Here is a 13,793-nt window from a genome sequence, read left to right as displayed (position 1 = left end):
CCCAGCTCTGCTGCTGTGGAGAGTAACCTTGCAGGTAGCTGCGCTCTCGGTAGTGCAGAGAACAAGAACAGCATTTGTAGGGCAGCTGCTCTACCTCGCCGCTCCTTTTTCTTCAGCTCTACATCATCTCAGCAGTGCTGGGCACAGAGCACAACCAGACACTCCAGCACTGGGACTCCAACTGCCTGTTACTGTGGCCAAGGAGCTCGGCATACTGAATCACTCGAGGATGGCAGTGCCGCAGGGCCTGCTCTGCCTTCTTGCCAGTTCAAATTTTGCCTATGCTGCCAAGACGGCAAGCCGGTAGCAGGCACCCAGGGCCATTTTGTCATTGCACATGCACCTCTGCAGGCTGACACACATCTGGACAACATTTTCTGGTTACAAATTCCAAAGAGACAGGAAAAATACAGATAAAGGAAACAAACAAACAGTAAGAGAGTCAGTGCTACCCATTACAGCAATAGCAGTCCCCCAGAAGGCATAGGCATGAAAGGCAACCACACCTCTTCATTGTAGCTATGGGAAAGCTGCACTGACATGCAGGCCAAGCAGCAAAAAGCCCTTGCGATCTTTCCCTTAAATCTCTCTCAACAGTTGCAGGTTGACATGAAATGCAATCCAAAATATGTTTCAGCTAAGCTAAGGATCAGAATATAAATTCACAAATGCCTTAGTCTCCCTAGGTCCTTCAACATTTCTGCAGTCTCATTTCAGCAATTTCTCTCAAGACGCTAAACTAGCTAAAAAGAATTGGCAAATAAACAGAGCCCCCGGTTACTACTTCTCTGTTTCCCACAGTGGCACACATCGCTCCCATGCAATTAATTCAGCTGTACACCCATTTTACTATTCTCTTGGGCAGAATCATTCAGTAATGGACTGCAATCTGTATGCAAGAAGTCGAGCAGTATGCAAATAGAGATCAAAACTCTTGATCAAAACAATTGATGGCAGTGGAATTCAGGAGTCCAGGAACTGCTTTTGCACTACAGCTCTCCAGCACATACATTTTTTTGGCTACACTAAAGGTAGTAGACAGCGTAGGATAGGTAAGAAGAGCTTATGACTCTAGCGTATAGAAGACAGCAGACAGATGATCCCAGAAGAGTTAGCGAAGTGCTCTCACGTATGGTAACTTACTATTAGGTAATTCACTAACAGAATTGCTCTCTCCAGCATTTTAAGTTTAGTCTGATGCAAAAAATCTTGGGATTAAAGCTGAAAGTGCTAAACAGAGTTGCTTCAGGGCCATTAACTCCAAGCTGTCCAAAACCCTACACCAACTTGAGTGATAACATTATTTCTGACAAAGTCTGGTCTGGCAGGTACAGGAGCATCTCCGAAGCCCTGGTTCCTGTGCTTTAAATTCTTGTTGTCTGAAGAACTTCCAGCTGAGCACAGAGCACTTGCAGGGCACTGTCAGGAGCATATTCTCAAGCATTTGCTTGGCCAGCTGTTCACAGAGGTTGGCAGGTCTTTACGGAGATTAGAGCCCAGAAACTCCTCCCTGTATCACACAGGAGGATGGGGCATGGCCACTTGTAAACAACAGAGGGATTTCAAGAGCACACATTCTCCAGGAGTCAGGACCAGAGAGGGGAAACAGGCTGTGCTCCAGTTTTTAGGGTAACTCCACAGAAAGAATAAGGAGGTCACCTAACCAAAGTGTGAAATGGTGCGGTATAGGAGAGCTAAAGGAACAGATTGAAACAAAAATAATTTTGAAATAGGCATACATGGGCAGAAACCTTAAGCTGAAAACACTACTTCTATGTAGTAATTTTCAGAATTATTATAATAGGGTAAGATGTCAAATATACCCATTCTATTTATAGAATGACATGCAATTTAGTCAGAAAACTAGTTTCATCAGCATAGACAAATGCTTGAATACAATCAACTTTCCCCACCTGCACAGTCCCAAGCACAACTACTCTCCTGCCACGGCAGAGCTGCAGGGAAGGGTAGGACGCAAGAAAGACCGCATTCTCCTTGTGATAACTTCAGCAGTGGTATGAATCCCATCATTGCAACTCAGTTGACAGACAATACTACATTATGCTGAGATAAGCTGACAGGCATGTTTTTTCACCACAACCCAGAAGCTCCAAAGGCAACACTGCCTTTAAATTCAGAATTAAGGAAAAGTGCAAAAGAGAATGAAAATGGCAATGACTTGAAATTCTCTGCACCTGCAGGTATAATGCTTGCTAGCAACAGCAATCCATTTAGTTAATACCTTACAGCTGTGTAACCCGATGGCTCACCACAGATTCTAGGTGGGTATTTGGAGCAAGTGGTCACACAATTCCTAAAGTCCAGCCCCCGGTACAGAAGCAGCCTAGCTAAACTAACACCAGTAACAAAGATCCACCTACAGCCCCGGTGACACAGGGACAAAAGACTTTCCACATGAGATAGAACGAGGACAGATACAAGTAGCAAGATAAAATTACAATGTTCAGATACTTCAAGAAGGGAAACGAATTATCATTTCCTAAAAGGGAGTAGCTATGAAGTTGCAGGAATTTTGAGAGCAGCAGCACTGGTGCAGAGCAGAGGCTGAGGAAACTCAACCCACCAGTTCCACGCTGTTCCGTAGTTAAACTTCAAAGCCAAAAGCAATGCGAAATCTCACACGTTTGCCAGGCACAGGAGAAGTGTTCCTCACAGTACCTGCAGTGTTTATACTGCAAGCAAATAACTAAAGTTCACACGGGACTGAAGTCTGGCATCTGGGAGTTTCCTTAGGATCTGTATCATTTGAAGATTCACCTCACATTTTGATCAACATCTAAAATCTTCCCATCAGATCATGCTAACACAAAGTTCTTTTCTACTTCATTTCCCCCCCCCCTTTTCTTTCTTGGGGGTGGCAGGCAGGATTTAAAAGTGAAATTCTAACATTAAATTCAGGATATTAGAAATCATTTAAAAATTGAATAAATCAAAAAAATCAAATCCACCTAAACTGACACCATTTGTTTCTTCTTCCTTTTTCCCCCACAAGCATTGGGAGGCAGTACTTATTTCTAGTTAACGAAAAGGAGACCTAAATTGCTTCCTGCAACCTCGAAATAGCTCAGATGTCTTAGTTACTACTTGGCTAAAAAAAAAAAAAATTATTAGCAGTGAAAACAAGTCCTCCACATTTATTACTTAAGCAGTTGGGGAGAAAAAGCAGAGCCTTAAAGAGATCACACCAAAGCACTGTGGTTCTTCCATTAGTCAAGGCTGCATGTCGGTACAGGTCGAAACATCCTGCTTCATGTTTTTGCACCTTCGCAGCTTAGCAAGTCAGGGCTCCAGCGACTACAACCCAGGCCAGTTTATTAAGCAGGGGCGCATCTCAGTTGTCACTATAGCAAACCATAACATGAAGGCAGGTCCTGTATGGTTCTAGAGAGCTACACAGTTTGCAAAAATCCCTCCAAGCTGTTTTTAGAGAGTCCCTAGACTCAGGGTGCTGAGGGGTAAGGTCTTTCTGAAGACTGTACAACACGAGATTACTGTTTCCCAACTGAATTAAGCATCTACTCTGCCTCCTGGAACAACGGTATCATGTCACGAGACCATGCACATGCTCCTAACACCTCAAATACTTGTCCCTGAAAAACACATGCAAGAATTTTCTAAGAATTGTCTTTCAGCACCAAGACCAAACCAGACAATGCTCAAGTAATGATCAATATGAATCTTCTCTAAATCAATCATCAAAACCATCAGGTCATCAAAGATGCCTCCAATAACAGCACAAGGAAAATGATACCGGCACAATGAAAGACCGGTTGGCACATTCCCATAAAGGCAAAAGCAGCCCTCCTGTGGTTTTGATGAACAGCAGAAGATGAATCCTTTCAGATACAGTAATCCTGCAATGAGATACGCACGAGAACCGCAAATAAACACAAATCAAATCCAGGGCTTTAACAGATTACGGGGAATGCAAAGGAGAGTCAGGAGAACACCCCAGCTTTCCAGCACTCAGAGCACAAAGACATTTCACTGGAGATCCAGGGGAGTGAAAAGGGCACCAGTCCAACCTCTGCTTCCTGAAACTAGCTTGTATCTAGAGGGCTAATTCTTACAAGAAAGCAGGCAGGCTCATGCCTCCTCTGACTGCTACCACCCTGCACAGCCTGCAAGTTGGGATGAATCAAAGTCCTATCATCTTCCTCCAGGATGCCCTTATGCAAGATTGGGAGGGTTCAGCTCGGAACTTGGCTACAACAGCCAATTTGAAGTTTCAGGGGAGAAAACCCAACAGCTACAAACAAACAAAAAAAGAACAGATGGAGAAGCTGCCAGGGAGGAGGAGAAACTGAAGTCCTTGTGAGTTTGCTTTGAGAGGCAGCAGGAAGGACTGAGAGAGGAAGACGACAGAACAATAACGTGAATCTGACCGACTCAGGGGTAGAGCTTTTACCGCAAAAAATACCAAGCATTTGTGGGAAGCGGCTGCTTCACCTTCTTCCGAACTTCCCCTCATCCGTTGTTCTCCCTCCTCAGGTGACACTAAAGCATAAAGCATTTCTTCTACTGAAAAAGATACCACGCTTCCCTGTACCCAACACTGCTGGTTAAATAAACCACTCCAGAAAGCAAATTGCAATAGCGGAAGACAGCAAGCACAGTTGCTTTTGTTTTCCCGTTGGACAGTGCTGGCTGGCACACACCCCACACACGGGCAACCTGGGTGGGTGCTTGCTTCTTCCTTCAGAGCACACCCAACATACAACTGGCATCGCTTATTTGGCAGGCAGTCTCTCTCCAGGCACACGGGGCCACCTTCAGCAGCAACAGATACTTTCCAGACTCGTTCAGTCCTTGCAGTCTCTGCTGACGCTGCCAGGAAAGCCCAAGCATGCCAGCAGCAGCAACACTTGCAGAAACAACCCTGCTTTACACAAAGACTGGCACCGAAGCGAGGGGAATGGCTCTGCGTGCTCCTTACAACCCTCTGTCAGCTATTCCCTCTGCCCTTATATGGGAACATCCCGTGGCCCCGCTGGGAATATGATGCTGTTGGACATGAAAGGTAAGGCAATACCTGAGCTGTCAGCACACGAGGACAGAATTTTTCTTTTCTGAAAAGCAAGCAGAGTCTAGGAGCTCGAACTCCTTACAGCACTTACGTGGGAGAAAGCAAGAGATTAGAGTGTCAACTGCTGACAGTCTATGCCCACCTTTCTCAAGAGAGTTATGCTGGTAATTTTAATCTTATTAAATATTGTTAATCGTATTACTAACCTAACTCTTATCACATGTTGGAAGAAATTTAAAGAGAAAATTCCATATATGACCACGCTATGTTAAATGAGTCCTAGCCAAATCTCAATTCAGGGCAAGTCCCTGGCTTGCAGATTCCAGTTCTGCTACACACAGGTGTGGATGAGCATGGAAATAGTCTGCTCAGCACCAGATTACCAACAAGTCACCTTCCCTGCCAGATTCCTCTCTGTCCATAACCTGCTTGCTTTCTTCTCCTGGGATTCTGCTAGACATTCATAGCTTCTCCAAGTGACCCTATCAAAACCTATGCAATTCCATGCCCAGTTTGTAACAATCAAGGGGAAACACCAATTTCCCCATTAGAATGCAAAACCACGTAGCACAACAGCTTAGTGCATCAGCTTCCTCCTGAGTCACGGCAAATGCCTCCATCACTGGCTTAGCTCCTAACGTCACACACACAGACACGTCATTAACGTAACGCTCATCGATTTCTGCATTTTATGTGCAAGGCATAACACAGGACTGCTGTGACCTCCGTTCAAAAAGTGAGACCAGAAACGAGCACACCTCAGTCAGCACTCCACCTTACACAGAATAAGGCCCTTGTTTAGTAAAATACTGACCCCGCTCTTTTACAACACTCAGGATTGTAGCCCCTTCCTTTGTAACTACAGCAGCAGTCCAGATATTCTCTCAGGACTACTCCTGTTCCAGCCTGCTGCCCTGAGATAAAGCAGCAGTCAGAGAAAGTTTAGATTTGAGAAAAGAAAGATCTCAAATTGCACTGATGTAACAGAAAACACACCTGCTTAGGGGGCCCAAACACTTGCTGCAAACTTTTCAAAAGGAATGCGTTCAAGGTGGAAAATGAGATCTCCAGAACAACAGGGCTTAACCACTCGGTTCCAGTACAGACAGTAAAATCAATGCTGAGGGGAAAAAGGTGAACACATGGCCTTCCAGAAGTTAAAGATATTGTATTTATCAGGAAGCCACCTTCTAACATTGTTTTTTTTTTTTTATTGTTGCTGGAAAAAGTGTTGACCAGATTGAAGAAGGCAGACAAGTTAGTCTCCCTCAGGTTAATAATTTAAATGCATTTGTAAGTTAGCAAACCAGATTTAATTATTAAGCAACTTTGCTTTCTATAGAAGGCAGTTATTGCTACCTCTGAGGCTGAAGTTTCAGGACTACGATGATACTGACCTGTAATGCTATTTTTTTTAAACACTGCCTGGCTTCAGCTATTATTTACTGCCGCACCATTCACCACCAGCCCTCTAAGCCCTGGTACAGGGCTACTCCCTGAAGACACTCAAGTCACTTGTCAATCCTTTTGCTGATTAAAAAGCTCCCCACACAACGTAGCCCCTGAGTAACTTCTGGCTCTTCCCTGCATTAGAAAGTCCTCAGCATCCCTTGAAAACAGCATCCACATCCAACCTGAACACCGTACTCCAGCGCTGGCCCCACAACCACACGACACAGGTGAAAACTCTTTCACAACCCCCTGCTTGAGCATCACCGAGAACCCACGTGGAATTTTTTCCACGTTTCGCGCTAGCTGCTCATCCCAACGTGCCGGCTCGCTGCGACTTCCAAAAGCTTTCCCAGCGCTGCTGTTTTCCACAAAGCAGTTCCCCCGTTATTGCCTTTTCCCGGAGGCGCAGCTACACCAGCGCAATCCCAGGAGCGGGGCGAGGACCGGGCAGCCCTTCCAGCACGGCCTACGGCCGTGCTGGAAGGGCTGCCCGGCCCTCCCCCGCCACCGGCCCGGTGCCACCACCCCCCCCCCCGCCGCTCCGCTCCAAGCGCTGCCAAGGTCGCGGTGGACGCACCCGGTCCCACTAACCCGCTCTTCCCTGCCCAGCTGCAACCCCGCTTCGCCCACCGCTTAGCCCTCCCTGCCGAGGCCGGTGGTGCCGCCAGCCTACCCAGCGGCGGAGGGGCTCGCCAGCCCCGCCGCCCTCCCCTCCGCAACGCCCGGCCGCCCCAGCGGGGGCGGCTCGGTGTGTGTGTGTGTGTGTCGGGGGGGGGGGGGGTTTACCCTGCCCACCGGAGCCCCACCGGCTCGCCCCACCCGGGAAGCCTCGCCGGGCCGCGGCCCGGCCCCGCCGCTCCTGAGGGGCCGCGCCCATCCCCCCACGCGGAGACAAAGCGCGGCCCCCGGGCGGCACCTGCCGCCGGCCGCTGACCCCCGGCAACGCGCCGCCAGCGCCCCCCCGGGCCGGGCGTGGCGGCCACGGCAGCCTGTGTGTCCCACCCACCGCCGCCACTGTCCCCGCCGCCGCCCTCTCACCTGCCGCGGCGGCCGCCCCGCTCCCCTCCGCTCCCCGCCGTCGCCGAGGAGCGCTGCCCGCACCGAGCCGCGGCGCGCCGGCCCCGCCCCCGCCGCGCGCCTGCCCCGCCCCGCGGGGGCACGCGCCCCCTCGCCGCCCCGCCCCCTGCCCCCGCTCCTCCAATAGCAGCCGGCCCCCCCTAGAGGCCGCGCCTTCGCGGCCCCCCCCCCCCCGCCCCGCGGGGTCCTAGCGGAGGCCGGCTGCCCCCCACGCTCGCGGCCAGCGGCGAGACCCCATTGGCTGCCGCCGGCGGGGCGTGGCCCGGAGCCCCCTCGGCGCCGCGGCCGCCTCCCCTCAGCAGCGCCCCGACACCGCGCTCGGGCCGGCCGCCGCCGCGGCACCCGGTGCCGGGCCCTGCCTTTGCTCTCCCGGCTCAAAGGGGCGCCAGCTCGAGCGCCTGACGGACAAGGGGCTTCTGTCGCCTCGAGACAACGAGCCTCTGCCTTTGACGAGCCGCCCCGGAGCCGTTGCCGTGCAAGGCCTGGTGAAGGAACTGGCTGTGACAGACGTTCTGGATGCTACCGCCAAAAAGAGCCGTTGCTGTCAGCCGGCCCACGGGGCAAACCGCTCTTCCAGAGGCGTTTGCCACCCCTACGTGGAGAGCTGGATTTAAAACTGTATATATTCTGGAAGGAATCACAGCATTTCTCTTCTCTCAGTATTTTGTAGCAATGTAACTGGTGTTTGGTTCGACAAGCCTTTGTGCTCGGCTGTCTTCAGCCAAGAAGTGTGGGTGAGTGGGAATCTACAGCGATGCAGCGTGCACAGGGAGCAGAATCTGATAGCCAAACCAGTTTCTACTTATTTAGGAATCATCCTGTACAAACACGGCATCGGGCGGCTGAGATAGAGCACAGTTCCCATTTGCAGAGTATGTGGGAACCAGGACATCAGCAAGGCTCAAGAATGTGACAAAAGCATAGTTACAAAACAGTGAAGAACATACCATTCTGGCTTCGGTGGAGACAAAAGCATTGTAAAGCAGAAGTGCCTGAAGTGATATGTGTAATATAAACTGACCGCTGGTTTTGTGATTTTTACTCCTGTGAAGCTGGAAGCTCCAGTGATGGGAAGAGCAGAGGCTGGTGCTCTGTGTAAAAGACAGAGGCATTTCTTGCCCCCGAGAACTGACTGCATAAAAACCTCTCTCTGAATTAGGGGTAAGTTCTGTCAGTAACAGCTCTACAGAGGGACAGAATTAATGCTCCCATTTTTCTCGCTCACACTGTAACTTCTGTGTTCCCCAGATGTGCTGGACTCTGTTGTGTTGTTGATCAGAAAATGTACAGTTAGTCTAACAACTGACTTGCTAAATACATGCAGTGACCGACTATATGTACTGAATACAATTACACAGCCCCATGGCCATTTGCCTGCTGAGCTGACTGCCAGGTGTTTGGAAATCCCAGACATAAGATGAAGTTAAGCCTTTACCACCCAGCCACAAATTCTGTGTGGAAAAAGAGGATGTATCTGAGGACATGAAGAAGTGATACGGGAGCTGTAGGTTAACACAAACTCCGAGGAAGAGGAAACAGGCACTGGCCTGTATGCCGGGGGTGCCCATCACTTTTCCTTTTTGGCTAGATGAAGCTACAGAGCTCCGCTCAAGACACAGAGCTGCTCTGAAAGTCTGAATCAGGCTTCCCTCCCACGTGCATTTCTGACATTTCAGAGGAACATAGTTGGTACAAGTCCCATGTCCAGAAGTGTCATTGAACATCTACTCCCTTTGTTACAATCCATCAGCCTCTCACACTCCCACCCCCGCCCCAAAAAGCAACTATTTTATGAAGGAAAAAATATGTCTGAAAGTTTAGAGATGCCGAACAGTCCCCAAGATCTGGCAGCACGATCACAGTCCCCCAAAGGAAGGATTATTTTGAAGGCAGATGCTGGCTGCCTCTCTGGACCTTTGCTCCTTGGTGCTTCGTTATTCCGGGGAGTCCTTAGGGCCCACTGTACGCAGAGCCCATGAGGAGATGATCCCTTACTCGCTCCTCTCCCCACACGGACAAAACCATCCTATTACTACACCCTACCCACTGAATCGCTGTTCAGGTTAGAGCTCCCTGAACAGAATATTATCATCTCACTAATCAGAGACATTTTAACTGCACTCAAATTGCTTCCACCAAAATCCATTTTTGGTGACTAAGAGCGTTAAAAAAACCCCAATTTTTCTTTGCTCCAACCCATTCCTGACTCAAAACACTAATCCCCTTTCTGCCTTTCCTCCAGAGCCAGTCCCAACCTGCAGCCCCTTCCGTCTGGTAAAAAACATCTGCAAGCTTCACTTAAAAAGCAGCAAAAAGCCCCATAAGAGCACATTAGAAAAGAGCACCTTTTCCTTCTGTCCCATGGCAGAGCTGGCGCAGAAAGCTGGCTGCAGGGTCTGCCTCAGGAGCAGGGCAGGAAGAGCTTCTGTGCACTTGAAGGATGTTATAGTGCCCCCCTCCTCCCCCTCTTACTGTACTTACAGCCCTCCGGAGTGACAAGGATATTGTAAAACCACCATGGGATTACACATTCCCTCTTCAGGGAGGAGTTTTGATTGGTCTGCACAAAAATCTTTTCCAGTTCTTAAAAATAAACTAGAGAAAAAGCTAGTTCTCAAACATTACACAGCTGAAAACAGCGTCACACAAAGAACAAACATACTGAGGAACAAATTTAAACAGTTTTTGATTTCCATCTGTTCAGAAGCTTTTTTAATATATGTAAATCCATAAAGGATCCTCCTCTATAAAAGCCCTTGTTCATGTCTGGTTCTAAGCAGGTTAGCTAAGTTTCTTACGTAACTATTATGATAATCACAAGGCTAGCAGCTGCTTATGCTCCTTTTGATTTTCTTCTTACTCTTCCTCCCCTCCAAGCAGGGGATGAGACGGGTTAAGAAAGTCACGAGGGATACCTGAATACTGTCTATAGCTTCTGGGAATAAACTACATTTAAAGCAGTAATTCAGGGACTGACAGAAGGTTGACTACATCTACCCTACTTTAAATCTGACTCCGTTCCTTTCAAGTTTTCAGTTTGTCAGAACATTTAGGAACAGCATTACCCTCATTTAGGCACCTACAGTTTTGCTAGCAGCAGTCTGTTGATGTTTAAAGATCTGCTTTTGAACATGCCTCGCAGACCGTGCGGCCTGAAGAGTGCCCAGCATCCCAGAACTTGCAGCAGCAGAGTAAGAGACTCTCTTAGCAGGCACCGATTTGCACAGGTTTACTTTTCTCTCTGCAGAATGCAGCAAAACAAGCTTGGGATGCTTGTGACGATCCCTTTGTCGTGGAGCTCTGTGACCTAAGCATTTGTGCATGACATGTCCAATGTCACTATGAACAAGTTTTCCAACATCACAGGTGAGGGCTCCAGCCACACAGATTGTCACAATCACCTCCACGAAGAGCAAGAATTAGATGTATTTGATGAAGCAGATCACATGCACCGAACTAATACAGAGGGTTGGGTGATCAGCCCACTGAATCAACACAGACTATGTGTTTTGGTTTTTCTTTTTTTTTTTTTTTTTTTTAAACAAGTCTTGAAGCACAGGGAAATTCCTGAGAGCTTATGATATGCCAGTATTTACACAGAATAATCTTTAATGGGCCAGCTTGCTTCAGGCAAACTCACAGAAAGGCTAGTGTAGGCTGCAGCCATTTAAAGGCTTACAACAGAAGTGTGCAAAGTTCCATTAAAAACAGCCTTCAAAAAACCTCCTTGCATAGTATTTAAAAATTGATTGAGAAATCACCTTATAAATTTGATTCTGCAAATTGTTACTCGGGCAATACTTTTAGGGTCATACTTTATTGCAGCTGTGCATACATGCACTCCCCCTCTCTCCTGGTGCCTAACACAACATGGCCCATAGTAAACTGAGCTATTATTTTCTCAGCACAACATTTTCTCATTCTGCTGTAACTTGCACTATAGGATAACCTGCACTAGGATGACTAGGACATCAAACTGTCCATAGACTCTCCCACTTTATTTAAAAAAAAAAAAAAAAGCAAAAAAAAAAAAAAGCAGCAGTTCTTAGAACAGAAGTTTGAAAACTCTTGACTGAATCCATCCTGTGCCAGGACAGGATCTGTCTCTATCTGTATCAAACATAGTGATATTTGTCTAAACTGTTCTTAAAAAACTTCCCACGATGAAAACTCCAAAACCTTGCCACAACCATAATTACCTGAAGGCTTAATTCTCCTTAAAAGTAAAAACTGTGGCCCAGCTGTTTTTTTCTGTATTTAAGCCCACACCTTCTTAGATTATCCACCAATTGCCAAACACCAGAAATCGCACCTCTCTCTGTTTTATGAGGACGGTTACAAATATAACTTGCTAGCAAAAATCTGGCAATAAAATACAGTTCTAAATATATTATGGACAAACCCAGCATTGACTCCCTTTTCCTAGCTCACGAACCTCCCTCCTACTGCAAATCTCAATCCTGTTTCTGAAGTAAACAGGACATCTCTACTACTCCTCAGCTCCATGAGATGGAAGTACTTGTTTTTAGAAGGTATTCAGTGAAAGAAACTGTCTTTTCCAAACAGATAGTTACAATGAAATCAACAGGAGCACCTGCAAATTCCGATCAGGTTCTTAAAAACTCAAGTGTTAATAAATAAATATATATATCCTGACCATAACACACGTAATTGCTTTTGTCCTGTATTCATAAGCAACATTTGCTATTCCTTTCACGAGTGGAAGGAATGGCAACTTTTCTCTTCAGAATGCACCTACTGTTAGAAGTCTGCAGTGACCTCATTAAAAGTTATTTCCATAGCCACTAGGCTGTTTGCTTTTGAGTTACTAGTGGTTTCTCATGGAGCAGTAAGAACTCAAAATAGCTTAGCATGGGCCAAGCTTAGGCCACTGCCACCCATTTTTCTATAGCTATTATCTATCAAAGGGCTTCCTGTTGCTCTTACTTGGTTCCCTCTTTAACTTATCTTCTGTGCCTTGATTGACAGTGGAATTAACTTGAATCAGCACTGGCTTTCTCTGACCGATACACAATGCCTAAGTCAGTCCCCAGCCTCACGAGACCTGTACAAACTACTGCAGCCACTATCCCTCCTGGCTGATGAGCGTTTGGGACACAGGGCCAGCTGAGCCATCCTGTCCAGAGAGGACTTTACTCACAGAAAGAGCAGGAATTTAAGTCTCGAAAGGCCTTAGCAAGCACAATTTTCTTGTTGAGAAAAGCTTCAGCTGAGAGACCTCATTCCAAAAGCGAAACTCAACTGTCTATTATAAACTTTGTTAATAATCCATAGGTATGCAACAGAACACTTTTCTTTTTTTCTTTTTTAACTAAAATAGCCCAGAAGTGCACAGGCAACGAACTATTCATTTAGCCATGGCTGAATCATCAGGAAATATGCAGTGAGATGTCATTGTGCGTTGTGTAAATCACTGTCGGTACTGCAAATGTATTGAACTAATGTGAGCGCTCAAACAAACACCTCTGTACAGCTGTGCTGGTTTTGTTCAAACTTGTGTATTTGCTGCCTGCATTACCATGACAAAGATTTAGCAAAAAGTACTGAACAGATTATGCGTATAGTCTATGTTCCAGCGTCTTCCTGGATATTGCCTTCAGCTAGCTGAAGGTACAGCTGTTGCTCTTGCAGCCACACCTTCTGGCTTTGGGGTACACATACGGCGCAGCACCAAATTACACATTCAGAACATTGCCATAATGGAGTGATGATTAATCCAGGATTGAGGGAATATACAAATCTGCCCTCCTAATTATTATATAGACGCAGTTATTTACAAGTTTTTTTCCCTAATTGAAATTATTCTGCTGTCACTTCAATTATGAGGATTTAGCAAGGAAGAGCAGAAATAAGACAACCACAGTAATCACTTGTAACAGTGAGTTCTGCCAGCTGTACAACGCTGCACACAGAATCTATTCCTGAATCTTCAAAACTCCCTACAAAGGGTAAGATCCAGTTATTTTCGTCTTGATACGTATCACACCATCCAGCTCTTCTCAAATTTCAGGCTGCGTATTTCAAACTCTCATTTATCACAGATTTATTTGCTGACTGACTTTTTCTTCCCGTAACTCTAGGTAATCTTAAAGCTACCTACTATCATACCTTCTTTAAATGGGTAGAAAACAGATCTCTTTAGAACAATAAACAACCCCTGTTTTTGTATTCTCTTATTTATTGTACACAAGTTTAG

At 46.9% G+C, this 13,793-nt stretch overlaps 1 protein-coding gene across 5 annotated transcripts in view; it reads right to left on the bottom strand.

Moving 5' to 3' along the window:
* PLXNB1 (plexin B1) overlaps window positions 1-7,577 on the bottom strand; it is an 83,648-nt gene extending 76,071 nt beyond the window's left edge. For 3 of the 5 annotated variants that reach the window (XR_012996033.1, XR_012996034.1, XM_076346439.1), the window contains exon 1: window positions 7,538-7,577. The gene's annotated coding sequence lies outside the window, so the exon portion shown is untranslated. Of the gene's footprint in view, window positions 1-6,774; window positions 6,822-7,537 lie in introns of those variants that run through there. The other 2 variants (XM_076346441.1, XM_076346442.1) reach the window with 2 other exon arrangements.
* Between the last annotated feature and the right edge of the window lie 6,216 nt (window positions 7,578-13,793).

Source organism: Aptenodytes patagonicus, chromosome 8, assembly GCF_965638725.1.
Source record: "Aptenodytes patagonicus chromosome 8, bAptPat1.pri.cur, whole genome shotgun sequence".
Taxonomy (NCBI): Eukaryota; Metazoa; Chordata; class Aves; order Sphenisciformes; family Spheniscidae; genus Aptenodytes; species Aptenodytes patagonicus.
This window is presented reverse-complemented; position numbering and strand designations above follow the sequence as displayed.